Here is a 5,980-nt window from a genome sequence, read left to right as displayed (position 1 = left end):
AACAAAGGTTTGCAACAAGGCTAGTCCCAGAGCTCAAGGGAATGTCGTACGAGGAAAGGTTAAAAGGGAAATCGGACTGACGACACTGGAGGACAGAAGGGTCAGGGGAGACGTGATAACGACATACAAGATACTGCGGGGAATAGACAAGGTGGACAGAGATAGGATGTTCCAGAGAGGGGACACAGGGACAAGGGGTCACAACTGGAAGCTGAAGACTCAGACGAGTCACAGGGACGTTAGGAAGTATTTCTTCAGTCATAGAGTTGTCAGCAAGTGGAATAGCCTAGCCAGTGAAGTAGTGGAGGCAGGAACCATACATAGTTTTAAGAAGAGGTATGACAAAGCTCAGGAAGCAGAGAGAGAGAGAGGACCCAGTAGCGATCAGTGAAGAGGCGGGGCCAGGAGCTGAGTCTCGACCCCTGCAACCACAATTAGGTGAGTACACACACACACACACACACACACACACACACACACACACACACACACACACACACACACACACACACACACACACACACACACACACACACACACACACACACACACACACACACACACACACACACACACACACACACACACAGTAAATGCAATGATGTAATGAGTGACCACAAAGTGCAGGGAGGCAGAGGAGTTTAGTATACCAAGAGGGTGACAAAAGTGGAGAAACTAAATGCAATGATGTAATGAGTGACCACAAAGTGCAGGGAGGCAGAGGAGTTTATACCAAGAGGGTGACAAAAGTGGAGAGACTATAGTGAGCCCGTGGTTTACCTGGAGGTGTAAAGAGTCCAAAGCCAAGTGTGCTAGAGCATGGAAAATGTATAGAAGGCAAAGGACTTAAGAAAACAAGGAGATGAGCAGAAGAACCAGAAACGAATGTGCATGGATAAGGGGACAGGCCTACACACAGTACAAGACTTAAATAGCATCAAAAGCCATATCTGACCCAAAGTTGTTATACAGTCACATCAGAGGGGAAAACAACAGTCAAGAACCAGGTAATCAGGCTGAGGGAGGAAGGAAGGAAGGAAGCTTACAAAGAAGTATGTGAAGAGCTTAGCTCAAGATTTAGGGAAGTATTCACAGTGGAGGCAGAAATGCTTCCAGCAAATAGAGGCGTTAGGAGGAGGCGCAGAAACTGCTAGATGAATTAGATACCTCGAAGGCGGTGGGCCCAGATAACATCTCTCCGTGAGTCCTGAGAGAAGTAGCAGAGGAACTGTGTGTGCCGCTAGAAACAATCGTCAATAAATCTATTGAAACAGGGCAACTTCCTGAGGTGTGGAAGACAGCAAATGTAGACTCAGTTCTTAAGAAAAGAGACAGACAGGCAGTATTAAACCATAGACAAGTGTCACAGATATGTATAGTATGCAAAATCATGGAGAAGATTATCATAAGAGTGGTGGAGCACATAGAAATTATATTATATGACAATCAGCACGGCTTCAGGGATGGAAAATCCTGTGCCTCAAATCTACTTGAGTTTTACGACAAGGTAACAAAAATAAGACAGGAGAGAGAGAGAGAGGGATGCGTAGATTGATCTTTTTGGACTGCAAGAAAATATCCGACACAGTAACACGCAAAAGACTATTTCAAAAACTAGAGTAGCAGGTAGAAATAGTCGGTAAAGCCCTGCAGTGGATCAGGGAATACCTGACAGGAAGTGTTGGTACATGATGAGGTGTCAGAGTGGGCGCATGTGTCGAATGGGGTTCCACAAGGGGCAGTCTTGGGTCCGGTGCTATTTCTTGTATGTGTGAATGATGTGACTGAATGAGTGGATTCATAGATGTCCCTTTTCACTGATAATATGAATGTAATGAGGAGAATAAAAACTGACGAGGATCAGGTAAGATTACAAGAGGATCTGAACTGGCTGCAAGCCTGGTCCTACAAAGGGCTCCTGGAGTTTAATCCTAACAAATTATTCTTCCCCAAATGAAGCTTGGAGAAGAATAAACAAGACCGCAGACGGCTAGGGGATCAAAGGCTCCAAACCTCATTTAAGGAAAAGCATCTTGGGGTGAGCATTATGCCGAACACGTATCCTGAGGCACACATCAACCAAATAATTGCAGCAACATATGAGAGTCTGCCAAACTTGAGAATAGCATTTCGATATGTAAGTAAGGAGTCATTCAAGACACTGTACACCGTGTACGTCACGCCGATATTGGAGTATGCAGCACCAGAATGGAACCCACACTTGGTCAAACACGTCAAGAAATTAGAGAATATGCAAAAGTTTGCAACAAGACTAGTCCTGAAGTTAAAGGGTATGTCTTATGAGGAGAGGTTAAGGGAACTTCATCTGATGACTCTAGAGGATAGGACGGGTAAAGGGAACATGATAAAGCCGTATAAAACGCTGAGAGGAATTGACAAGATGGATAGGGACTGAATGTTTCAGAGATGAGACTCAGGAACAAGGAGTCACAGCTGGAAGTTGAAAAATCAGATGAGTCACAGGGATATTAGGAAGTATTTCTTTAGCCTTAGAGTTGTCAGGAAGTGGAACAATTTGGAGAGTGAAATAGTGGAGGCAGGATCCATACATAGCTTTAAGAAAAGATATTATAAGGTTCTTTAAGCGGGGAGATATTGACCTAGTAGCGACTAGAAAATAGGCGAGGCCAGGAGCTGTGAATCGACCCCTGCAACCACATATAGGTGAGGTACGGGTAGGCGAGTACATATACACACACACAAACATTATATATATATATATGTCATGCCGAATAGGCAGAACTTGAGATCTTTGCTTAAATAGCAACGCTCATCTTGCCACATAGGACAAGTGAAAATTTGTGTATGCAATAATTTCGCCAAAATCGTTCTGAACCTAGCGAAAAAAATATATTTCACTGTGTTTGTTTAGTATTAAATTATTGTAAACAAATCTAAAATATATTTAGTTGGGTAAGGCTAAAATAAATTGTTCTTGTTATAATAAGGTTAGGTAAGTTTTCTAAGTTCCTTTTCGTGCAAAATTATAAAATTTTAAATCAACATTAATGAAAAAAATATATCTTTAAACGTATAAGAGAAAATTTTAGAAAGGACTTAATTTTAAATGAGTTCTTGCTAATTGACCAGTTTTACATATTCGGCACGACACACACACACATATTATATATATATATATATATATATATATATATATATATATATATATATATATATATATATATATATATATATATATATATATATATATATATATATATATATATATATATTTATTTATTTTTTTTGCTATATATATATATATATATATATATATATATACTATATATATATATATATATATATATATTATATTTATTTTTTTTTTATCACACTGGCCGATTCCCACCAAGGCAGGGTGGCCCGAAAAAGAAAAACTTTCACCATCATTCACTCCATCACTGTCTTGCCAGAAGGGTGCTTTACACTACAGTTTTTAAACTGCAACATTAACACCCCTCCTTCAGAGTGCAGGCACTGTACTTCCCATCTCCAGGACTCAAGTCCGGCCTGCCGGTTTCCCTGAACCCCTTCATAAATGTTACTTTGCTCACACTCCAACAGCACGTCAAGTATTAAAAACCATTTGTCTCCATTCACTCCTATCAAACACGCTCACGCATGCCTGCTGGAAGTCCAAGCCCCTCGCACACAAAACCTCCTTTATCCCCTCCCTCCAACCTTTCCTAGGCCGACCCCTACCCCGCCTTCCTTCCACTACAGACTGATACACTCTTGAAGTTATTCTGTTTCGCTCCATTCTCTCCACATGTCCGAACCACCTCAACAACCATTCCTCAGCCCTCTGAACAACAGTTTTGGTAATCCCGCACCTCCTCCTAACTTTCAAACTACGAATTCTCTGCATTATATTCACACCACACATTGCTCTCAGACATGTCATTTCCACTGCCTCCAGCCTTCTCCTCGCTGCAACATTCTTCACCCATGCTTCACACCCATATAAGAGTGTTGGTAAAACTATACTCTCATACATTCCCCTCTTTGCCTCCAAGGACAAAGTTCTTTGTCTCCAGAGACTCCTAAGTGCACCACTCACCCTTTTCCCCTCATCAATTCTATGATTCACCTCATCTTTCATAGACCCATCCGCTGACACGTCCACTCCCAAATATCTGAATACATTCACCTCCTCCATACTCTCTCCCTCCAATCTGATATCCAATCTTTCATCACCTAATCTTTTTGTTATCCTCATAACCTTACTCTTTCCTGTATTCACTTTCAATTTTCTTCTTTTGCACACCCTACCAAATTCATCCACCAATCTCTGCAACTTCTCTTCAGAATCTCCCAAGAGCACAGTGTCATCAGCAAAGAGCAACTGTGACAACTCCCACTTTATGTGTGATTCTTTATCTTTTAACTCCACGCCTCTTGCCAAGACCCTCGCATTTACTTCTCTTACAACCCCATCTATAAACATATTAAACAACCACGGTGACATCACACATCCTTGTCTAAGGCCTACTTTTACTGGGAAATAATTTCCCTCTTTCCTACATACTCTAACTTGAGCCTCACTATCCTCGTAAAAACTCTTCACTGCTTTCAGTAACCTACCTCCTACACTATACACCTGCAACATCTGCCACATTGCCCCCCTATCCACCCTGTCATACGCCTTTTCCAAATCCATAAATGCCACAAAGACCTCTTTAGCCTTATCTAAATACTGTTCACTTATATGTTTCACTGTAAACACCTGGTCCACACACCCCCTACCTTTCCTAAAGCCTCCTTGTTCATCTGCTATCCTATTCTCCGTCTTACTCTTAATTCTTTCAATAATAACTCTACCATACACTTTGCCAGGTATACTCAACAGACTTATCCCCCTATAATTTTTGCACTCTCTTTTATCCCCTTTGCCTTTATACAAAGGAACTATGCATGCTCTCTGCCAATCCCTAGGTACCTTACCCTCTTCCATACATTTATTAAATAATTGCACCAACCACTCCAAAACTATATCCCCACCTGCTTTTAACATTTCTATCTTTATCCCATCGATCCCGGCTGCCTTACCCCCTTTCATTTTACCTACTGCCTCACGAACTTCCCCCACACTCACAACTGGCTCTTCCTCACTCCTACAAGATGTTGTTCCTCCTTGCCCTATACACGAAATCACAGCTTCCCTATCTTCATCAACATTTAACAATTCCTCAAAATATTCCCTCCATCTTCCCAATACCTCTAACTCTCCATTTAATAACTCTCCTCTCCTATTTTTAACTGACAAATCCATTTGTTCTCTAGGCTTTCTTAACTTGTTAATCTCACTCCAAAACTTTTTCTTATTTTCAACAAAATTTGTTGATAACATCTCACCCACTCTCTCATTTGCTCACTTTTTACATTGCTTCACCACTCTCTTAACCTCTCTCTTTTTCTCCATATACTCTTCCCTCCTTACATCACTTCTACTTTGTAAAAACTTCTCATATCCTAACTTTTTCTCCCTTACTACTCTCTTCACATCATCATTCCACCAATCGCTCCTCTTCCCTCCCGCACCCACTTTCCTGTAACCACAAACTTCTGCTGAACACTCTAACACTACATTTTTAAACCTACCCCATACCTCTTCGACCCCATTGCCTATGCTCTCATTAGCCCATCTATCCTCCAATAGCTGTTTATATCTTACCCTAACTGCCTCCTCTTTTAGTTTATAAACCTTCACCTCTCTCTTCCCTGATGCTTCTATTCTCCTTGTATCCCATCTACCTTTTACTCTCAGTGTAGCTACAACTAGAAAGTGATCTGATATATCTGTGGCCCCTCTATAAACATGTACATCCTGAAGTCTACTCAACAGTCTTTTATCTACCAATACATAATCCAACAAACTGTCATTTCGCCCTACATCATATCTTGTATACTTATTTATCCTCTTTTTCTTAATATATATATATATATATATATATATATA

This window comes from Cherax quadricarinatus, unplaced genomic scaffold, assembly GCF_038502225.1.
Source record: "Cherax quadricarinatus isolate ZL_2023a unplaced genomic scaffold, ASM3850222v1 Contig3619, whole genome shotgun sequence".
Classification (NCBI taxonomy): Eukaryota; Metazoa; Arthropoda; class Malacostraca; order Decapoda; family Parastacidae; genus Cherax; species Cherax quadricarinatus.
The sequence above is the reverse complement of the archived record's forward strand: the minus strand, read 5'-3'. Positions refer to the sequence as shown.